We start from the raw sequence: 24,155 nt of genomic DNA, 5'->3' as shown, positions 1-24,155 counted from the left end.
TTAAAGCATGATCAAAATTGCTGTGTCCCACATGCTTCTTTATCTGTTGCAAGGCACCCTGATCAAAGGAAGGCGTTTGTTACTGGAGGCTCTGGGACCACTGCAATGGGTTACATGGATCAGTCGGGGATAAAAGGGAAATGAATGTTCCCAGTTTCCCTTATGCTCTCAACTCACGAGAGAGATGGGAAGAGGGAACTACTGATTCTCTGATACACACCAAAGGAGGCCAGCTGTGGCTGGTGGAGGGTCTGTAGGGTTGTCCTAACCCTTCTGGTCACCACATCAACAGCAGTGGGAAGCCTGAACCAGTGGGCCACTGCCTCTGCCAGGCTTGTACGAGTGCAGCCCAGGAGTCCCAGCAGTGTGAGCCATGAGGGCTTCGACGGGAGGGTCTATGCACTGAGCAGGATTATAGCTTTTCCACAGAACCTTTCCCAGTGACTGGTTGGTGCTCTCTAGGTTTGTTTCAATGCAGCCAACCGTTTCAGTGGCAGAGAGGGGTTGAGGTCCCATCAAAGAAAAAATGTGACACAAACTTAGTTAGGCAGCTTCTAACGCATTTCCAGGATACTCTGGTATTGGCTCAGCGGGTGCATCTACACTTCAGACTGGGGTGTATGTTCCAGGTTGGGGACACATACCCACGCTAACTCGGTGATAGCATGTAGGAGCGTAGCCACTGCAGCGTGAGCAATGGGAGGGGCTGGCCGCCCTGAGGATGATCCCGTCGAAGATGGTAGGTACCTACTCAGGTGGCTAGCCCCTCCCACTGCTTGCACCCCCATGGCTACACTTCTCTTTTTAGCACACTAGCTAGCTCAGAGTTAATGGAGGCACGTCTCCTCGAGCTGGAGATTACACCTACCGAAGTGTGGACGTATCCTTGGTTAAAAGCCACTTTTGTTTTTCATTTTATGATTTTATTTTAGTCTGTAAACAGGCAATTGAGCAGCCACCTTCCATTTGTGCCAAACTGCAGTGCAATCAGAGTTTCCCCTGCACCCTTTGTCAGTGCCTGCCTTTCACTCTCTCTGGAGCAGCGGTTCCCAAAGCATAGCTCACAACCCCAAATGGGGCCGCGCCATCAGCACATGGGATCGTGGCAATCCTTTGTGTGCAGAGGATGCCATTTTGCTCTGTACAGCATGACCTCGCATGCAGCATATGTAGGCGGTCACACCGGGTGGGGGACACCATTTTGTAGAGCAAAATGGCATTCTCCACAAGGGGTGAGCTCACACTTACGGTGTGTCTGAGATCGTGCAGTGCAGAGGACACCATTTGCTCCTCCATGTAGTCTGGGATTCTGGACAGAAATACTTCATTAAAACGGGGTCACTCCGGAAAAAAAATTGGGACCTGCTGGTCTAGAGCCTCACAGAATTCAAGAATGGACTTTTGTTAGCTAGCTCAGTATTGTACCTTAGCAGCACAAAGCACAACACCTCTGCCTTTCCTATTTGCTCAACAGCCACACTAGATAATAGTGTTGCCCCTTTCCAATGGCTGAATGGCTACTTGAAACTACAGTAAAGAATAAAATTGTCAGACACATAAATGAACATAATTTGTTGGGGAAGAGTCAACATGGTTTTTGTAAAGGGAAGTCACACCTCCCCAAGCTACTAGAAGTCTTTGAGGGGGTCAACAAGCACGTGGACAAGGTCCCTCACCAAAGGCTGTCATGGGATAAGAGGGAAGGTGCTCTCATGGATTAGTAACTGGTTAAAAGATAGGAAACTAAGGGTAGGAATAAGTGGTCAGTTTTCAGAATGGAGAGAGGTAAATAGTGGTGCCCCCCAGAGGTCTGTACGGGGACGAGTCCTATTCACCATATTCATAAATGGTCTGGAAAAAGGGGTAAACAGTGAGGTGGCAAAATTTGCAGATGATACGGAAGTACCCAAGAGAGTTAAGTTCCAGGCAGACTGTGAAGAGCTACAAAAGGATCTGTCAGAACTGGGTGACTGGGCAACAAAATGGCAGATGAAATTCAGTGTTGATAAATGCAAAGTAATGCACATTGGAAAACATAATCGCAACTATACATGTAAAATGATGGGGTCTAAATTAGTTGTTACCACTCAAGAAAGATCTTGGAGTCATTGTGGATAGTTCTCTGAAAACATCCACTCAGTGTGCAGTGGCAGTCAGAAAAAGCAAACAATGTTGGGAATCCTTAAGAAAGAGAGAGATAAGAAGACAGAAAATATCATATTGCCTCTATATAAATCCATGGTGTGCCCATATCTTGACCACTGCGTGCAGATGTGGTCGGCCCATCTCAAAAAAGCGATATTGGAATTGGAAAAGGTCAACAAAAATGATGAGGGATATGGAACGGCTTCCATATGAGGAGAGATTAATAAGGCTGGGACTTTTCAGCTTGGAAAAGAGAAGAGTAAGGGGTGATATGATTGAGGTCTATAAAATCATGACTGGTGTGGAGACAGCAAATAAGGAAGTGTTATTTACTCCTTCTCATAACACAAAAACTAGGGATCACCGGATGAAATTAATACGCAGCAGATTTAAAACAAACAAAAGTAAGTATTTATTCACACAACGCACAGCCAAGCTGTGGAACTCCTTGCCAGAGGATGTTGTGAAGCCAAGACCATAACAGGGTTTAAAAAAGAACTAGATAAATTCATGGAGGCTAGGTCTATCAATGGCTATTAGGCAGGATGATATCCCTAGCCTCTGTTTGCCAGAAGCTGGGAATGGGTGCCAGGGAATGGATCACTTGATGATTACTTTTTCTTTTCATTCCCTCTGGGGCACCTGGCATTGGCCACTGTTGGAAGACAGGATACTGGGCTAGATGGACCTTTGGTCTGACCCACTATGGCTGTTCTTATGTTCGTCAAATTTCAGGGCCCTGGGGACATTCCAGTTGGAAGTAGAAATTGATGGAGCCAGGTATTTTCTTTGATGCAGTCTTGTTTATTCATAAGGAATGTACAAAGTCCTGCTCCTCTGAACTCAGGAGGAACAGTAACAAAAGGAGCAGTTTCCTGGCTTATGGCCCAAAGCCTCTTTTGCCAACAGACCCAAAAGCTTTTCTCTAGGGTCTCACTGCGCTCACAGGCTATTACTGCTTGTCCTTCTTGCTTTTGTCTCTGCCTCTCTCTGTTTTTGTCTGTTCTCAGTTTGTGTGTGTTCTCTCACAGACTCACAACCCCCTTCCACTCCCCCCACATCCTGGTCACAACACCAAGTGGAACTCCCTACCCACCTGATGCTAGTTTCTGGGCGGATTCTATTCGGCCTTGTATTAGGTGTGACCCCATAAGTATTTCTTACAAGTATCTTAAGTGACAGGCATGTTCACACATGAGTTTGAATGAGGTTTTGAGTCAACCCATAACAAAGTGTGACCGGGGTACCAGGGAGGGGGGCATGCTGACATTGCTCAATTAGGGCAAACTGCAAAGAATGGGGCAGACCATCCCCAAAAGTAGTGGTTATTGTAATACTTAGATTCACCAAGCCAGCAACAAAACAGCTTCTACAATACAATACCTTACTGGTTACTCAGAAGCCAAAATACAGTTCCCTGAAAGCAACCCATCCTTGAGCTCCCACCCAGACACCCAAGTCAGATATGATGAGGATTACTTTTTATATGATGAACAAGATATTCAGTAATATCATCGTATAAAAAGTTTACCAATCCCAAAGGATCGGACACATTGCCCATCAGGTTAATGAATATCTCAGATCTTACCCAAATACACACATACAGCCCGTTCTTATTAACAAAACTAAGATTTATTAAAAAAGAAAAAAGAGAGAGAGTATTGGTTAAAAGATCATTATACGTACAGATATGAACAAAGTTCTTAGGTCAGTTTCATAGTAGAGTGGGTGAGCTCTAGAATTTCAGAGAGTCCTTTCCAGAATCAGTTTTTCAGGTTCTTGTCCAAAGTCCAATAGCCAAGATCAGGGTGATCCAGAATGGAGCTGGAGACCTCAGTCTTGTGACTCAAACTTCCCCTGATGAAGCTTAAGCAGATCTGAGATAAGAGGCTCAGGGCCCTAGAGTTCTTTTTATAGTTGTCCAGCAGCCTCTTGACAGCGTGCAGTCCTTGGGTGACCAGTAGTGGTCTTGAAGTAACCTCCTATTTCCTAAGCACCATTGCTAATTAGCTGCATGGATTAATGTAAGGCAACTGCCCATTGCCTGCCATTTACAGGAAGTTTACTACATACTTCAAAGAGAAATGAAGACAGTGCTATTACTACATTGACAGTTCATCTAAATGTTAACATCTCCTTTTGATCTCTGACAGCGATAGACAGGAGCCCTTTGGTTACACTGTCAAACTCTAACAATAGGTATCTAAACCAGAGGTGGGCAAACTACGGCCCGCGGGCTACATCTGGCCCGCAGGACCGTCCTGCCCGGCCCCTGAGCTCCTGGCCCAGGAGGCTCGCCCCCGGCCCCTCCCCCACTACTCCCCCAGCCACACAGTGGTGCCACCACGTAGGCAGTGGGGCTGTGAGCTCCTGCTGCTCTGAGGGTCATGGAAAGTGGGTGGCGGCGCACGTGGTGGGGTTGGGTAGAGGGTCCCGGGGGGCAGTCAGGGGACAGGGAGCAGGGAGCGGTTGGATGGGGTGGAGGTTCTGGGGCGGACAGGGGTCGGGGAACAGGGGGAAGTTGGATAGGTGTGGGAGTCCTGGGGGGCCTGTCAGGGAGTGGGGGTGTGGATAGGGTTCGGGGGGAGAGGGAGCATAGGGGGTTGGATAGGTGTGGGAGACCTGCGGGCCTGTCAGGGGGCAGGAGTGTGGATAGGTTGGGGAAGTCAGGGGACAGGGAGCAGGCGGGGGAGGTTGGATAGGGGGTTGGATCCCGGGGGGTGGTTTGGGGTGGAGGAGGTCCTAGGGGCAGTCAGGGCACAAGGAGCAGGGGGGGTTGAATGGGTCGGGGGTTCTGAGGGGGACATTTAGGGGGTGGGAAGTGGGAGGGGGTGAATAGGGGGAAGGGGCCAGGCTGTTTGGGGGGCACAGCCTTTCCTACCTGGCCCTCCATACAGTTTCACATCCTGATGTGGCCCTCGGGCCAAAAAGTTTGTCCACCCTGATCTAAATGCACAACAAAACAATCATTATCTACTAATACGTTTCTAAAGGTTGAGTCTGGGTCAGTTAGCTGGCTAGTTGTGTAACCCTCTGTGGTCCTGTGTCACACACGGTTTCACCCAGCTCATAACATGGTCTGACCCGTAACTCATTCACTTCAGGTATCAGCTCATAGACTTCAAAGATTCATTTTACTATCTTCAAAGAGAACAGTCCAAAGAGGAAGATGGGGGTGTTGGTCGTTAGGAACCTTTATGACAAGAGAAGGATTTTGCAGTGGCTGCGGGAGTAGATATGGCACCAGTGAAGTCTTTCGGGCTGGCGGTGAGGTGATCCTGTTTGTACGAGTACTGCAAAGGCTTGCTGCAGTGGTTTAGCCTGAGATGGGTCATTGGTGAAGATGCATCACTTGTATTTGCCTCGAGTCCAGGAAACCAATGTCCCCAGATCGCACTTGAACCAGAATCTCCTGCCTGGTAGCATGGGCATGTTGTTCCACCTCAGATTTCTCTATCCAAAAGGCATTTATTTGCCCATGTAGATTCTACAAGGCAAGAATTCCACAAAGAGCGTATGGGACAGATCGTCAGCTGGTGTAAATTACCACAGCTCCTTTTACATCGAAGGAGTTATGCCAATTTAACCAGCTGCAGATTTAGTCCTGTGCATTAGAGTGTCTCTGACCCTTTTGAGTCAGGCTGACTAGGCAGTAATTCCCCTCTCCAAGCTTCTGGTCCTGGCCACCATCAGAGACAGGGAATCGATTAAACAGAACATTGGTCGGTCTGGAGAAGTATTTCCTAGTTGTTCCTGTTCACACAGGGTCTGGGAATAGGGAGACTCAGCATCTGCTGCATATGGAGGCAGATTCTCTGTTCACTCCAACCTGTGGGTGCGCAGTACGGGTCTTACTCCTTCAGTGACTAGTCATTTACATGTGGTGTTGTATCCTCCTCCTCCTCTCTGACTCCTCCCTCTTTTCTCACTTCCATGCTTGCAGGTCGTCGTGTTTGCCTGGGGGAACAACTGGCCAGGACGGAGCTTTTCCTCTTCTTCACCAGCCTCCTGCAGCACTTCACCATCCGTCTCCCTGAGGGCCAGGCCAGGCCTCGAGAGGATGGACGCTTTGCTGCGACACTCAGGCCCCACCCCTACCAGATCCAAGCTGTCCCAAGATAAGTGCTGTTTTCTGCCGAGTTCCCCTCATATATTTGAGGAACGCCGTAGTGCTTAGCTGAAAGATGCTCCTACTCCAACGGGGCAGCTTCTCCCGTCGGCATCGTTAAGCCACCTCCCTGAGAGGCGTTAGCTGTGTCGATGGGAGAAGCTCTGACGACACAGCGCTGTCTACCCAGAGGTTAGGCTGGTATAACTATGTCGCTCAGGGGTGTGGATTTTTCACACCTTGAGCGACATAATTATACCGATATAAGCCTGTAGTGTAGACCTGGCCTTAGTGTTGTGTCTGCGGCTCCCAGAAGCCACGCCATGGCCCCTCTCCGGCTCCTACACACTCCAATGGGAGCTGCAGGGGCGGTGCCTGCGGATGGGGCAGCGTGCAGAGCCGTCTGGCCATGTCTCGGCGTAGGAGCCGGAGAAAGGACATGCCACTGCTTCCGAGAACTGCTTGAGGTAAGCGCCGCTCGGAGCCTGCGCCTCCTGAGCTCTCCCCACGCCCCAACCCCCTACCCCAGTCCTGATCCTCCTCCCTCTCTCGAAACCCCTCGATCCGCGCCCTGAGCACCCTCCTGCACCCCAAACTCCTCATCCCCTGCCCCACCCCAGAGCCTGCACCCCCTCCTGCACGCCAACCCCAATTTTGTAAGCATTCATGGCTCACCATACAATTTCTATTCCCAGATGTGGCCCTCGGACCAAACAGTTTGCCTAGTATAATTCCAGTTTTGATCTTATCTTTTTCTCTTTACACAAACATAATATGAGGGAACCACGTGTGTACAGTGGGGTCCAAACACGTGTTTATTGGAAATACGCAACATGCCAGGCATTCCTCCACCTACACACTGCTGCTCTGGTTGGGTTCTGGCAACTTCTAAAAAACCAGCACATGGGGAATGGAACAATAAGGCTCACAAACTATTTAAAGGGATATTACGCTATGCCCGTACACGACACCTTCCTTCTTCCATTATACACGTTCCTTTCACTTTCAGCCCGGAAAAGGGTTAACACAGTTTCTTTGGAATAGAAACCTCTTCTGTTAGAGTAAAGTGACTATGGGAGGAATTGCCACTAATTTGCCTCAAAATATTGTGTTTTTTCCACGATAAGCCTGTAATTTGCCCTTGCAAAGGATTGTTATAATTTGAGTGTTGTATACAAAATAGTAAAATTACGTTAATAAAAAGAGGACTATTTTATTCTTTAATGTTTATTACTTCCTGTCTCTTTCGTTCTTGAAAATTGCTTGCCTCTGGCGCTTCATATCAAGTCCGTGCTCTGTGTTACTGTACGAAGGAGATTTGGGCTGTGTGACTAGATGGGTGTTACCATAGGGACTGTAACAAGAGTGATCAGGAAAGGTGAGCTATTACCAGCAGGAGAGCGCGGCGGGTGGGGGAGGACAGGGGGAACCTTTTGCAGTGATAATCAAGGTGAATAACTTAGGCTTGAATAAAGACTGGGAGTGGATGTGTCATTACACAGAGTAAAACTATTTCCCTTTGTTTATTTGCCCTCCTACTGTTCTTGTAAACTGCTGGAAATGGCCCACCTTGATTATCACTACAAATGGTTCCCCCCTCCCCCCGCCCGCTCACCTGCTGGTGATAGCTCACCTTTCCTGGTCACTCTGGTTACCGTGTGTATGGTAACACCCATTGTTTCATGTTCTCTGTGTATATAAATCTCCCCACTGTATTTTCCACTGTATGCATCTGACGAAGTGAGCTGTAGCTCACGAAAGCTTATGCTCTAATAAATTTGTTAGTCTCTAAGGCGCCACAAGTCCTCCTTTTCTTTATACCTAGTGTAGAGGCTCCTTATTCCACAATTCCTCCTCCTGGGATCGCAGGCATATCGGCCAGAGAAAAGGGGACACCCTTACACCTAGTTAGGAATGTGACTGTATGCTGGTAAACGTTACTGCATTGGAGGCACTGTGTTCCATTCGTTGGGCAGGAAGTCCTCCGCATTAGTCAGCAGCACCCTAAGGAAGGACTAGTCTTAATGGAGTTCAAAGGGAATCCTGTCTCATCCATGACAGGCAAATGTCAGCTGCAACGGGGGAATACCCAAAAGAGTAGGGATGGACAGAGGGATCCTTAAGACTCCCAGATGGAAAGGGCGGAGGGGGTGGACGGACCTTTTGTAGTGATAATCAAGGTGGGCCATTTCCAGCAGTTTACAAGAACAGTAGGAGGGGAAATAAACAAGGGGAAATAGTTTTACTTTGTGTAATGACACATCCACTCCCAGTCTTTATTCAAGCCTAAGTTATTCACCTTGATTTTCACTGCAAAAGGTTCCCCCCCCCGCCCGCCCCACTCTCCTGCTGGTAATAGCTCACCTTTCCTGATCACTCTTGTTACAGTCTATATGGTAACACCCATTGTTTCATGTTCTCTGTGTACATAAAATCTCCCCATCATATTTTCCACTAAATGCATCCGATGAAGTGAGCTGTAGCTCACGAAAACTTATGCTGTAATAAATTTGTGAGTCTCTAAGGTGCCACAAGTACTCCTGTTCCTTTTACGGATACAGACTAACACGGCTGCTACTCTGAAACCTGTCATTACACTAGGTATATAACTCTTTATTTAATATTGTAGGCAGGGCCAGCCCTAGACAAATGGCGTCCCAGGCAAGGAGAGTCTTCGGTGCCCCCCGCCCCTCTCCCCCATTTGTTAAACTTTTGAATACCTTATCTTTTATTGCATTTCTAGCCCATTTCATGACTTGGATGCACGATTTACATGCATGATTTATCCCTGTCATATAAGATGATAACTTTGCATCTTAGGATCGCCTGGGTTGCCTGCCCCTAAATCCGGCCCTGATGCAGGAAAGGCAGCGCTGAATGGACACATGGGTTCATTGTGGATGCCCAGTTGTAGCCTTCTATGATCTCAGCCACACTGGTCACATCCCTGTGGGTGCACGCTGTATAGTTACGCCCACCTCCATTACACCAGCACCCACTGTGGACTTCCCAGTCCAGTAACTCTCCAGGTTAGTCAGCTCCCCCGGGCCAATGTCCATGCTTTTGGTGGTGATTAGATATTGGGGATAGCTCACTCTGGAGGTCTCATTCTGAAGTTCTGCAGCAAATTCTGGATATTCTGGGTCTCAAAACTCAGTCCTACCAGTCTTGGCTTGGGGCCATGGTCTGGACCCAAGAGTGGTGACGATCATCCTTAAGCTCCACATGGAGCCGGCGTTCCTGGAGATGGTAGGTGCACATCTAGTGCTGCTTATTGTTGTGTAAAGGCCCAATTAGCATTCCAGGAACACTGAGTAATAAACTAAACAAATAAATCTTTCCACCTTGAAGTGCCTTATGCACCTAAAGTCTGACTGCAATGCTTTTGCTGTGTGTCCAGCCCATTACATTCTCCTCAGCCTGTATTCAGTGATATTGCAAGAGAATTCGAGCAATCAAGGTCCCAAAAGGCAAACTCTTCTCCATAACCTTGAGTAGTTGTGTGTTTTGGCTTCTGTGCTAGCTCTGGTTATGGTGTCATGCCTCATAAGAACGGCCATACTGGGTCAGACCAAAGGTCCATCCAGCCCAGCATCCTGTCTGCCGACAGTGGCCAATCCCAGGTGCCCCAGAGGAGTGAACCTAACAGGTAATGATCTAGTGATCTCTCTCCTGCCATCCATCTCCACCCTCTGACAAACAGAGGCTAGGGACACCATTCCTTACCCATCCTGGCAAATAGCCATTAATGGACTTAACCTCCATGGATTTATCTAGTTCTCTTTTAAACCCTGTTATAGTGCTAGCCTTCACAACCTCCTCAAGCCAGGAGTTCCACAGGTTGGCACTGCACTGAGTGAAGAAGAACTTCCTTTTATTTGTTTTAAACCTGCTGCCGATTAATTTCATTTGGTGGCCCCTAGTTCTTATATTATGGGAACAAGTAAATAACTTTTCCTTATTCACTCTCTCCACACCACTCATGATTTTATATACCTCTATCCTATCCCCCCTTAGTCTCCTCTTTTCCAAGCTGAAAAGTCCTAGCCTCTTTAATCTCTCCTCATATGGGACCCGTTCCAAACCCCTAATCATTTTAGTTGCCCTTCTCTGAACCTATTCCAATGCCAGTATATCTTTTTTGAGATAAGGAGACCACATCTGTGTGCAGTATTCAAGATGTGGGTGTACCATGGATTTATATAAGGGCAATAAGATATTCTCCGTCTTAGTCTCTCTCCCTTTTTTAATGATTCCTAACATCCTGTTTGCTCTTTTGACTGCCGCTGCACACTGCGTGGACCTCTTCAGAGAACTATCCACGATGACTCCAAGATCTCTTTCCTGATTAGTTGTAGCTAAATTAGCCCCCATCATATTGTATGTATAGTTAGGGTTATCTTTTCCAATGTTTATTACTTTACCTTTATCCACATTAAATTTCATTTGCCATTTTGTTGCCCGATCACTTAGTTTTGAGATCTTTTTGAAGTTCTTCACAGTCTGCTTTGGTCTTAACTATCTTGAGCAGTTTAGTATCATCTGCAAACTTTGCCACCTCATTGTTTATCCCTTTCTCCAGATCATTTATGAATACGTTGAATAGGATGGTCCTAAGGCTGACCCTTGGGGAACACCACTAGTTACCCCTCTCCATTCTGAACATTTACCAATTATTCCTACCCTTTGTTCCCTGTCTTTTAAGCAGTTCTCAAGCCATGAAAGGATCTTCCCTCTTATCCCATGACAACTTAATTTACGTAAGAGCCCTTGGTGAAGGACCTTGTCAAAGGCTTTCTGGAAATCTAAGTACACAATGTCCACTGGATCCTCGATGTCCACATGTTTGTTGACACCTTCGAAGAACTTTAATAGATTAGTAAGACATGATTTCCCTTTACAGAAACCATGTTGACTTTTGCCCAAGAATTTATGTTCTTCTATGTGTCTGACAATTTTATTCTTTACTATTATTTCAACTAATTTGCCCGGTACTGACGTTAGACTTACCAGTCTGTAATTGCCGGGATCACCTCTAGAGCCCTTTTTAAATATTGGTGTTACAGTAGTTATCTTCCAGTCATTGGGTACAGAAGCTGATTTAAAGGACCGTTTACAAACCATAGTTAATAGTTCTGCAATTTCACATTTGAGTTCTTTCAGAACTCTTGGGTGAATGCCACCTGGTCCCAGTGACTTGTTACTGTTCAGTTTATCAATTAATTCCAAATCCTCCTCTAATGACACTTCAATGTGTGACAATTCCTCAGATGTATCACCTACAAAGGACGGCTCAGGTTTGGTGCTCCATGAGTTCACAAAATGCAGGCTCACCGGAGCAGTCATGTGGAAGCTCTTATGTTTGTTATGGAGACTTGCAGTAAAACCCTGACCTACGAAATCAGTTGGGGGTTGACCTTGACTTCAGTAGGTCCAAGATTCCCAGACTGTAACTTCATAGTTAAGAATGAATTGAGTTTTTTGCTTAAAGCAGAACTTTAAAGTTTAAAGCTAAACCTCTTTGCTATGTACGAGGAATACAATGTACCTTCGCCAAATTTAGGGCACTGAGTACTGTAACCCTTCGGCCAATGGCATCGGCAGCAGCAAGGGCCAGCGCCTTCTTTCTAGATGATTTGCTACAATTTGCTTAATTTTGGCTCGGGTCCCCACTCAGTAATCTGGGCCCCTATATCCAATCTAGGCGCCTTTGATAGGCAAATCCATACCTGCTTGCTCTACCACCTCCTGCTATAACAGTTTCAGTAGCTAGGACAGAGAGACCTCACCAAAGTCTTTAGGCCAGTGTAGACGGATGCTGTAGACTCCTCTGCTTCCACCATAGTCCCCACAGCAGCTCTCAGTCTGCTTGCAAGCTGTAGGTGAAACCAGTTGCCACTTTGCTCCACTCACTGCTGGCCAGGTGACCAGAACTGCAGAGGGGTTCTGTCCTCCACTTGCTCTATGACTAGAACCACTGCTGAGCTCTGCCCATATCAGGCAACTGTAGCTTTCCGCTCAGATTTTATTTTTTGTTTTGTTATGGTACCAGGGGAATCAGTGATCTAAGAGCCCCCTTAGAGTTCTTACCCCTACGAAAGCAGTCCCAGCAATTAACCAAGAACGGACAATCTCTCTTTTTTCTGGAACTTGGCCTCCTTCTGTCCAAGGGCTCTTACCTGACCGTGACAAACATCAGTCTTCTTCTGGGTGACCCTGTACTCAGTCATTGTTCAGGCTTTGCCCAGATCGTTCCCACCAGAGTAATCTCCCAAATATGGGCCGCAAGTTCAAAACTCAGCCAAGTTATACCCCTATGTCCCCAAACTATCTGAAGTTCATATGTAAATGTGGTGCTGCTTTGCTCAGTCCACTCCTCTTGCTCTCCAGCAGAGAGCTGACTCTGTTACCTTCCTTCTTTCCTAAGCTTCAGGCCACAGGGCTGACCGTACTGACTGACTTCTCTGAGGATTTACAAGTCAAATTTAATTAGTTAATGTTAAAATCAATCAAAAGTGAGCTTTTAAGGAATGCAGCACTTTGGTTCACCTTTACTTTGACTGAACGATCGTAATAACAGAGTAAGACACACATTTCTATGTAGTTAAACCTCCTAGAAAACATGTGCATAAATGATTTTGAAAAAGTTAGGTTGTAATTAAGTTATGTTATTAATGATTGATGTTCAATTGTTGTAATTCCAGTCATGGATAACTCAGATCCTTCTTAAGTAGTGCCACTGTGATGGTTAGCTACCACAGGGATGAGCAGCCATATATTAAAAACAACAACCCGAGATAGTGCTGTCAGAGGTAACAAAGCCAATCAAACCTCTTCCTTTTTAGCTAATTCTGTTGCTGAAGTGGAGCGGTGGAGAGAGTGGGATGGAATCAAGAGTCCTCACCGGTACATTTTTTGACTCCAACTATCACAAGATCGGCCCCCAGCTGTGACTCCTCCTACAGATTTTGTGTAAAATTATGGCTTGCGTAAAGTGGGGACAGGCACACCTTCATCACCACTCCTACGAGGTCTGGGGAGGAGCTGAAGAGAAACAATAACTACACAGCCCAGCACTTTGCTATTTGTAAAGTCCTGTGTAGGCTTATGGCCCTTCATTCTTAGAAGAGAGGGCGTGACTAGAATAGAATAACTAGCGAAATAGATAAAAACGGAGGGAAAGGAAGAGAGGGATGGGGAGAGTGAGAGAGAGAAAGCAGGAGAAAGAAACAGAAAGACAGACTGGGAGAAGGTGAAACAGGAATAGGGAAAGTGTTGGAGGGGAAAGGGAAAAACGTATTGGGGGACAGAGTGAGGGAGGAGAGATACAATGGAACTGCTCTCCTGGCTCGGGTCCCAGCTCCCATCCTTCTGGAACAGCTTCACAACACTTGGCCTCTCTTGTGCTGTCTTTATCCTGCTTTTCGATCACATGAAGCGCAGAAAGAGATGGAACAACTACCCCCCGGGTCCTGTCTCCTTCCCTTTCATTGGGAACTTGCTGCAGATCAATTTCCAATGTCCTCGCCTTGCCTTAACAGAGGTAAGTGCCAGAGGGACAGATGCCTTTCACTGACTGGCAGAGAGGGTTGGTGATAGCAGCCATGCCAGATCGGTTTCCAGTTCTTGTGTGGCAGCTGAACTGCACTTATTATTTACTGCATTGCAGGAAGATTTCAATCTATAAAAGGAGAAAAGCTAAACAGAATAAAAGCAAAGCAAAAACCATCCCTAATTTTCATCATGTGAACTTGTGACATGCCCGTCTCACTGTAGGTGGTTGGTTAATTGTTGATCAGTAATACATTATGGAACCATATGTATATGAAAACTGTAAACCAGTTTGCATCGTTCACTATACTTGTTAAAGTAAATGTTAACATAAAGAAAGCATTGACACTAGTTCACACTACTCTAATGGTTGAGAAAGCCGCAATGTAAGTGCCTTATTCCTCATTTGGGTCCTTAAACTAGGACTTGGACGCACCCTCCCAAGGGGTGTGTGTAAACTGGAGAATTACATCACTTTAACAATGGGTCCCTGTAGGGAGCCAGGGTGGCTCCCTTCCGAACCAGAGGGTAAAGCGCCACCCTCTGAGCCTGAGTGGGCGGGGCCAGGCCAAGCTTCCGCCAATCCCCGGAAGGGGAAGGGTGGGACAGGAAGTACAAAGGGCGGGGCCCTCTGCCCAGTGAGGAGAGCACCAGGGAGGGAGACAGACACGGGCTGCTGGCTGCTCCCTCGCGATCCTGCTGCCGACCCAGGCGAAGCCCTGGGCAAGGAGGAACCTGACCGGGGGGAAGGCCTGTGGCAACCAGGGCTACCGGCCGCTGAATACCCGGAGGAACCGGAGCTGCCCGCAGCGGATTACCCGGAGGAGATGGAGGGACCGGAGCGACCCGCCTGAGAGAGACCGGGTAGGAAGTAGCCCAGCGGCCCAACTACACCGTGGGGTGGGTGTGTTTGGTCAGCGGGTGCGGATTGCCCCGCTGACCCAGCGGCGGGACCTTCGCCTCCCGCCACTGTCAGGGCCCTGGGCTCGAACGCAGTGGAGTTGGGTGGTCCTGCGTTCCCCTACCCCGGCGCCCCCCTGCCCGAGGGGCGCGCTACTGACTCGGGCCGGCGCACCTCCCTGCTAATTCCCCAAAGCCCGGGAGGTGGGGCCGAGGCCTGCCACGGAGACCATTGCTCTCCATCGCCCCTAGGGGCTCGGAAGACCGACCGCCACCCGTCACAGTCCCATACACAGCTGTACAGTAGAGCTGGTGGGAATGTCTTTATTGAACCGTTTTTTAGACCAGAAATGCTGGTTTTGATGACTATTCCCTGGGGGTGGCCTTTTGAAGGGAAAATGTGTTGACTTTGGAAAATGTTTGTTTCCGAGTTCTTCATTTCTAATTATTTTTATATTATTTCGTAACACATCAGTAGCAGTACTATTCCGAGCGCTATTACCACTGACATGTTACGGATAAAATGTAATCCTATACAAATAAAAAAGCCCCATGTAACAAAACAGCATTAGAATCCAAACGTCCAGATTTCAAAATGACATTTTGAAACAAAAACTTTCCAAAACAGAACTTTGTTGGAAATGTCAATGTCTGGGAAATTCATTTTCATGCTGGAAACAAATTTCAAAACATCAACATTTCCCGCTAACTGGAAATTGAGTTTTGACCAACGCTAATGGACAGCTGAGTATTGGTGCAGCGAGACAGGACTTTGAAAGCCAGCAATGTTCTTTATGGACAAAGAGCGATTGGGAAATTAAGATGGCCAGGGAGAGGGACACTGATTGGCTTCCCACCCAAATCTGCACGGCATGATCTGAAAACGTGGATCCCTCCTAGCAGGTTTGGGCATATTCCCTCTTGGGTCGACAGCCTTACAGGGATTAAGCACTCTGCAGTCAAAGCCCCTGTGCCCTCTGCCTGCCACAGACTATGCTACAGTGTCTCTCATGTTAAGGTACAGCCTGTGTAGCTGGTTTTTCTCTTTAATCCTGTTTTTCTTTTTTTATCTCTTTGCCCTCTTACTTGACAGCCCCGTGAGAAGTCTGGGAAGATCTTCTCTCTTCAGGTTGGATGGAAAAATGTGGCCATGCTGAATGGGTTAGAAGCTGTAAAGGAAGAAAGGTGAGTGGTTTTTACAAGCACTCTCATTAAATAAAAGGTTCTTCTGAGCCCAAAGGACCAGCCACCCTCCCAGGTCACTATATAACTCAGATTTCACCCCAAAATCATGCCGATGCCGATCCTTTAGTATCTAAAATCGAAGGTTTATTTATAAAAAGAAAGAAAGAAAGAAAGGTGAGAGATAAACGATGCAGAAGAAATCTGCAGATCTGGGACTTTATGAATTCAAAATGTTACCGCTTGGGTTAATTAATGCAGGAGCCACTTCTCAGAGGCTTGCCAATCAAAGGACTTTGGATGAGCTTATATCAACCCTCTTGCGATATTGAGCAGTTCTTGGTCAGAGCACAAGAATCACTTGGGAAATGTATTGCCCAAACACAGGGCTGTGGTAGTATTGTAAATATGAAATTGGAGCAGCCAAGGTTCCTTATTTGGGACACTGGTTGAGAGCAGGGAAATCTTTCCTGACCCCTTGAAAGTGCAAGCCGTTTTTAACTGGCTTATATCCCAGACCAAAACGGAGTTCCAGCCTTCCATAGGCTTGGTTATTTGTTACTGCCAGTTTGTGCAGGGGTTCAGTGACATTGTGTCTGCTATCACAGGCTTGTGCAAGAAGAGAAAACCAAACACAGCCGTGTGGGCAAAGGTTTGCCCACAGGGTTTTGACAAGGTAAACGAAAATTCTGTCCGAAAAGCCTGTTCTGGCCAGTCTTGATTTTCATGAAATGTTTGAACTGGTGTGTCCGACATTGGTTTAGGTGCAGTAGCAGTGCAATCAGGGGAAAGTTACAAAAGCATCCCCTTGCTTTCTTGAGCAAAACCCTGACTCCCACTGAACAGAATTACTCTGTCATAGGAAAAGGATGCTATGCTGTTGAGTAGGCAATCGGACAATTAAGGTCATCTCTCTTTAACAGAGAGTTCAGGGCTTTAACTGGCCACTCTCCATTAATTTGGGTACATAGACCCAAAGACACTAATTCCAAACTGCTGCGGTGGAACATGAGTCTTCAAGAATATGACTTGGAAATTGTGCCGATGGCTGACCCTCCTGCAGCCCTGTAAGAGGGGAGATAAGACCCGCTGTGTGCTAACTGGCAAAGGGCACACTCAACTCAGTGATGTCCAAATATTTAGCCAAACAGTGTTTTGTAAGGTATCCTATAAAAACTGGTGACCCGCTGGTCATGGATAGCATTGTGTGAGGTGTGTATGGGTTGGTATAGAGAGTTATCTATGTATGTGTTGTAATAGAGTCTTAAAATACGTTGCAGAGGCAGCTGATAAACAAGTTTGTCCTAGAGAAAGAAGCCGGGTGGATGAGGGGGCTCTGATGTCAGGGTGTCCGTCCCCTCTGTACCTCATCTCTGCAGGGCTCAGGAGTGGGACCTGGGACAGAGCTTGCTGGCGGCGGCTGCTGCTGTGTCCTAACAAGCGGCTTCAGACTTGTCCGTGCCATCTACTTAAAGGGGCAGCGCGTGTGTCTCTTTCACACAGTTACACACACACACCCTATGTGTGTCTCTCTCTTACACTCACCTCCCAACACATACTTACGTTGTTGTTGTTACTTCTTGATATTTCCTGCAATGCACACATGTTCTCTGTAATTTTAGTCTTTCAAAGTGCTGTTGTTTGAGTTTTTTGACTGGTCTATGCCTTTCATAATTTTTATTTCTCTCTTAGGCTTAAATTTAATTCTTTCAGTCGTGAGTTCTAAAATGCCTAAGATGTCCTGGCTGGAGTAATTAGCCCTATGGTAACTTTTAAAAAATATATATTATGTCTAGGTTTTTTGTTCCTACTGGTGGCGCACATCCACACATTACCTCGATACTGGTGCACAGAACAAAATTCATTCCACACCTGGATGGAAAAAATTAGAGGGAACATTGCACAGGACTATAAAAAGAAGTATGCAGTGTAGTTGTAGCCATGTCAGTCCCAGGATATGAGAGAGACAGGCTGGGTGCTGGCTCTATAAAAAGAAAAGGAGAGGACCCCTTAGCTATCCACCCCTTAAGGGGCAAAAGAGGCCAGTGTTCTTGAAAGCTGTGGAAAGTGGGTCCATCAGCCATGTGGGTTGAAGAGGCTGAGAACTGACTGGAGGTGAGAAATGCCTCAGACCAGGATTATAATCTGTTAAACTGTAGAAACTAGAAAGTGTGTTTTCTTTTGTTTTATTTGTAACCATCTTCTGCTCCTATTATCTCTGCTTAAGATCACTTAAATCTCTGTTCTTTATTAATAAACTTATTCATGTTTTATTATAAATGCATCTTAGTGCTGTTATATTAAAGTGAGGTGTGGATCCTCAGTTGAGCCAACAAGCTGCTGTGTCTCTCGGGTGGCAGCGGACTTCTGTGATTGTCCAGTGAGAGGGACCGGACACTACCAAGACATGTCACTGGGGAACTCAGGAATTGGGGTTCCCTGAATGTTCTCTGCAAAGCCAGTTTAGACTGGCAGATTCTCAAGGAGTTGGCTAGTAAGGCAGACAGACAGGTGAGGCAGGACACAAGTTTAAGCTCCAGCAAAGCTCTCTCTGGCTATGGCAGAGAGGTGACAGAGTGGCTTACAGTTCTGGGTTCGCTAAGGAGAGCGTCACACATCACTCTATTAGAGTTTGCTTTCTGTGTAGACTAACGTTTCTAGAGGTTTGAGAAACACGATCCCTAATTTAAAGGTACTGGTGGGGCCAGGTTGTGCCTATCCCGCTCTCTTGCTCACAGTCAACAAGGTGCTTCTCCTCATGCTGGTGTTCTTGCTTCCATTGTCCCAATCTCTGTTGCTCAGTTGCTTTGCCGTTCCTGGCCAATGGGAGCTGCGGAAAGTGGCGCGGGCTGTAGGGACGTGCTGGCCGCTGCTTCCCGCAGCTCCCATTGGCCAGGAACAGCAAACTGCGGCCACTGGGAGCTGCAGGGGGCTGTGCCTGTGGACGGTCAACAAACAAACAAAATGTCTCGCGGCCCGCCAGTGGATTACCCTGATGGGCGGCGTGCCGAAGGTCGCCGACCCCTGCTTTACAGGATGTTGTTGTGATGGGTTTGGTCACAGAGATCCCCTTGGGATTGTCACCTGATGTGCTGAAAGTACCTCTGAGCCCCCTCTCCTTTTCTGCACCTTGCAGCCTAAGAAGCTCCAACTTCGCAATCGCTTCACTGCTTTCACTCATTTTCCTGTTTTTCTGTTCCTACTTCCCATTCCCGAAATAAGCAAACAGAAAATAACAAACCACTGACCACTTTGTCTGCTGTCCAGCCAGCACACTTAAAACTCACTTAAAATCACTACCAGTGTCTCAAAGCAATCAGCTGTGCACAGATCCTGCTCGACTATGCCACTGTGACGGGTTCAATCACAGAGACCCCCTTGGAACTGTCACCTGATGTGCTGAAATTACCTCTGAGCCCGTTTTCCCTGCCAGCTTGGGACTTCCAGGACCCTGCCTTGTTGAGTCAGACATGTTAGCCTGCTGCAACACACAGCCAGGGTCTGGACCACACCCCGAAACCAGCAGGCTTTCAGTGAAAACTGCTCAGCAGGTAACCTATCTCCAGCACCCAGACAGCAGCTCCCAATGGGATCCAAACCCAAATAAATCCGTTTTACTCTGTATAAAGCTTATACAGGGTACACTCATAAATAGCCCTCTATAACACTGATCGAGAGCTATGCAGAGCTGTTTGCTCCCCCAGGTATTAATCACTTATTCTGGGTTAATTCATAAACAAAAGTGATTTTATTAAGTATAAAAAGTAGGATTTAAGTGGTTCCAAGTACTAACAGACAGAACAAAGTAAGTTACCAAGCAAAATAAAACAAAAACATGCATGTCTAAGTCTAATGCATTAAGAAACTGATTACAGGTAATATGTCAACCTCAGAGATGTTCCAATAAGCTTCTTCCACCAACTAGACTCCTTCCTAGTCTGGGCCCAATCCTTTCCCCTGGTACCATCCTTGTTAGTTCCAGCAGACATCTTAGGTGGAAAACAGAGGTTTTCTCATGACTGGAACCCCCTTTGTTCTGTTCCACCCCCTTTTTATAACTTTGGCTCAAGGCGGGAATCTTTTGTCTCTCTGGTCCCCACCCCTCCTTCTAAATGGAAAAGCACCAGGTTTAAGATAGATCCCAGTATCAGGAGACAAGTTCACATGTCCTGTGAGAGCCCAGCCTCCATTCTTCCAGGGCTGGCCCACAGGTACCCAAGAAGGTTTGCAAGTAAACAGAGCCATTTACAGGTCCTTGATTGGGAAGCACCCTTAATGGCTTCCACTTAATACATTTACATCAGTAATACAAGTTTATATCTTATTCTCCTAACTCCAGACATTGAAATAATACATGCAAACAAATAGGATGAATACACTTAGCAGACTATAAGCTTTGTAATGATACCTTACAAGAGCCCTTTTGCGTAAAGCATATTCCAGTTACAACATATTCTGGAAACTGAGGGGTCTGCTATTCTCCACAGAGCAGGGCTTCACAAGAGGCATCGATGGAAACTCATCACTGTCCTTTCCCTGTCAATACTGGGTGTCTCAGCCTGGATCTGAACCTGCTGTTTGCGCAAGAGGGTAATTAAGTCTCCATGGGCCTTGCTCAGTCCTTGTCCTCTCTACTGACAATGCCAACAAAGTTCCTGCTGGTTGTGAAGCTGTTTAGGTGATGTGGATAACTAGCCTATTAGCACTTTGACTGAGGCCACTCACTCATCTCCCCATAGCCACTGAGCAATGGTCTGAGAAGCAGGATTGGAAGCACTGACCTAGGATGACAGGCTCTGTATCCCATCCCCACTTCCCTGATTGCTACAGTCCCTAGCCTAGCATGAATTCTGAGTATGAAGTATGAATTTCCATACTGATCACTTAGAAATACTGTGGGGTTTGAAATGGTCTCCGTGGCCCGCGTCCTCAGCTATGACTGAGGAGAGCACAGCACAGTTCAAAATGGGGGGACAGAAAGCTAGTCTTTGTGCTCTCCCAAACCTGGGCTGACTGAGGCGTTCTTGTCTCCTCACGTCATTTAGAGCAGACTAATACACCAACTAACCACGGGCCAGTATGACAAGTGGAGATCAGTAGGGCCTCAGTACACCCCGGCCATGCCCCTTACAGTGGCAGCAAGGAAGGAGGGATGGTATAGAAGAAACGACGTAGGCTGTACCCCTAGGAATGGTCCTATGGCACCTTCACCTGCTGCACTCTTACACATCACCCATGGTGTGTCATAAAATGAGGGTGCCATATCCTGAGAGCTGGGCCTTGTACATTTGTTTTAATTAGCATTGAAATCTGGACATTAAGGGCCAATTTAGAGCAAAAATTTCAAAAATGCAATAATTAAAATGATGGGAAAATGAATGTGTAGAGCACACTGAGGGCCAGATTCAACACTTGCATCAGCTTTACCATCATCAAATAGATCATCCGTGGGCTTATTCCTGATGTACACTGGCGTGCGTAAGAGGAGAATATGGCCCATAATGTGCTAAGTGAGGCCCTGGTCCAGCAAAGAATTTAGCACATGCCTAATGTGAAGACCATGAGTAGTCCCATAGTCACACATGCTTAAATGCTCGACTGGATCAGGTCCTCAGTCTCCAGTGTAAACAGTTCTATGCTGTACATCATGTTGGCACCTAATTGTTTAATTCACGAATGTAATGAACAGATAAGACTTGGACATTCTGGTGTGCGTGTTAGAATATAGATATTCAGGCCTACCTGTAAAGCCTATACTTTAAGAACTTCGGTGTATTTTTATCACGTAGCTAATTACAGGGGTATGAAAACAAAGAATCAAAATCACAGTCCGCCTGTGTATGGGCCTTCTCACTAAGAAAGTCTGAGGCCTTGTTCTTAGGCTAAGGCCTTTGACTAAGCAGCAGGGGCAGCCAGCCATAAGCTGGGAAGCGTATGGCCACATCCTCACATTCCAAACCAGTCACATTGAAATAAGGTGGTATTGGGCTGTTAGGAAGACGATCCTGTCCTGATAGTGCCCATCACCACCAGTTAAAGAAACAGATCTTAAGCTGGTTAAAGAAAACTTAGTTTGATAACATCCTGTCTGGCAATCAGTTGTTGTGGTTGTGAAACCCTCATTTCTGTATTGTTTTTTCTTTATGGTCCCCACTTTTCTTTTGTTAATCTGTTGGTTCTCTAATTGTTTCTGTCTGCTGTATAATTAATTTTGCTAGGTGTAAATGAATTAGGGTAGTGGGGTATAATTGGTTAGAGAATTATGTTACAATATGTTAGGATTGATTAGTTAAATTTCAGTAAAATGATTGGTTAAGGTGTAGCTGAGAATATTACTATATAAACTGGGGTCAAGCAGGAAGTGGAAGGGAAATTGGAATCATGCTCGCTAAAGCAGGGGGAACAGGGACACAGGCAAGGCTCTGTGGCGTCAGCACTGGAAAGGAGGTAAACAGGGTCAAGGCTCCGCAGCGTCAGAGTTGGGAAGGGAACACGGGAACAGACTCTGGCGGCATATAGAGATAAGCCCAACTGTTATGAAGGGCTTCGGAATATGCTTGCTTGGAAACTAACCCCAATAAACATCACATTGTCCGCATTATGGACTTCTGGTCTTTTTTTGCTTGCTGTCTGCGTGACAAGAACCAGGGAAGTGAGAAGGTGAAGGGAAAGCCCTGTAACAGTGCGTCTATGGCTTGTTTTGTTGCTGTCCATATGGGCATCTCCTTGAACACCCCCCTCCCCAACAGCAAGGAGGAAATAAGAAAGTTTGCAGAAAGCTATGGAAGAGTCAAAAACATGGCATTCTTTGAGAAGAAGTCCCTGAGCAGAAACAGCAGATGGAGGAGACCATCAAAATGATCTACCAGAAGGCAGATAGGATTGATGGGACCCATCAGAACTGTACCATTATGAGTCTCATGTCTAAGCATATTAGTGCTGTTGCGAGTATATTGGGCATCATTGGAATAAATGAGGAATCTACCCGTAATTTATTCCTTACAACTCTACAAATCAGGATCAGATTGCTCCACCTATCCCACTGGAGGATCTGGAGTGGCATCGATTCTGATTGGCCTAAGAATGGCCATGGGGGGTCAGACCAATCGTCCGTGTAGCCCAGTATCCTGTCTTCCGACAGTGACCAATGCCAGATGCTTCAGAAGGAGTGAAAAGGACAGGGCAATTATCAGGTGTTCCATCCCCTCCCATCCAGTCCCAGCATGTGGCAGTCAGAGGCTTAGGGACACCCAGAGCATGGGGTTGCAGCCCTGACCATCTTGGCTAAGAGCCATTGAGGGACCTAACCTCCATGAAACGAGTATGGAACTCTCCCAGGACATAACCAATCTCACTCTCAGATTTAGGGCTCAACCAAGTTCCCATTGAAATCAGTGAGTATTTTGCCATTGATTTCAGAGGGAACAGGGGCATTGCCTGGATTTTAACAAAGCCGGGGGGCGGGGGCGGGTGGGGAAGCTGTCTGCTCTGTGTTGTAATATCCAGAGATAGATTAAAGTCAAACATGGCCCAGCCTGATGAGAAACGTGATTCCAGAAGCACTCTCTAGGGATCTATGAGGTGCTGCTGGGAAGACAAATTGTGTGACCCCCGTTCTGAGCATCACAGTACATGTCTATATGGCCAAAAAATGCTGCGGCAGCAAGTCTTGGAGCTGGGGGCTACAGAGTCAGGCTTGTGGGGCTTGGGCTATAGCACTAAAAATAGCTGGGTAGATGTTTGGGCTCAGGCTCTGACACCCAACCCCTTCTCCAGGCCTCAGAGCCTGAGCCTGGCATGAGGGCACCTCCCTACCGCCTGCTCTTAGTGTGAGGGAGCCTTATCTGCAACTCCACCAGCCCCAGGCAACATAAGCACTCCCCTCTAGCTCTGTGCAAGCTCTGCTGTCTCTCTGCAGGCCAGGGATAGGCACACATACACCAAGCCCTGAGCCCCCTGGGCATCACCCTGCAGTGTCCAGCCCCTGTTCCACTGGACTTTCACAATGTTCACAGCGATCCGATCCAGGGGGTTTCCTGTCAAACTCTGTGCACCCCTGTGCCTCTGCCAGTTGGCATCAGGAGTTGCCTAGCTCACACCCTACCATTGCATTAACAGAAACGTTGCCTTCTATAGCATAAAAAATAACCTCCCCTGGCTGTAACAAGTGTATTTTTAAAGGCGGTGCAAGGGGCTCTTCTCTCCACACAGAAGATCCTCAGACAGTGGTCTGTGCAGGAAGTGGATTTCAGCTCCTGGCCAGGGGCTG

At 47.0% G+C, this 24,155-nt stretch overlaps 1 long non-coding RNA gene and 1 pseudogene across 1 annotated transcript; both read left to right on the top strand.

The window, feature by feature from the left end:
* Positions 1–7,477, top strand: part of LOC119564154 — a 28,775-nt pseudogene extending 21,298 nt beyond the window's left edge.
* Positions 7,478–11,455: 3,978 nt separating this feature from the next.
* Positions 11,456–18,166, top strand: LOC119565267. Its single transcript, XR_006290103.1, has 2 exons — positions 11,456–15,889; positions 17,167–18,166. It is a non-coding gene; the product is annotated as an uncharacterized LOC119565267 (long non-coding RNA).
* Positions 18,167–24,155: the final 5,989 nt, after the last annotated feature.

Source organism: Chelonia mydas, chromosome 1 (genome assembly GCF_015237465.2).
Source record: "Chelonia mydas isolate rCheMyd1 chromosome 1, rCheMyd1.pri.v2, whole genome shotgun sequence".
Lineage (NCBI taxonomy): Eukaryota > Metazoa > Chordata > Testudines > Cheloniidae > Chelonia > Chelonia mydas.
This window is presented reverse-complemented; position numbering and strand designations above follow the sequence as displayed.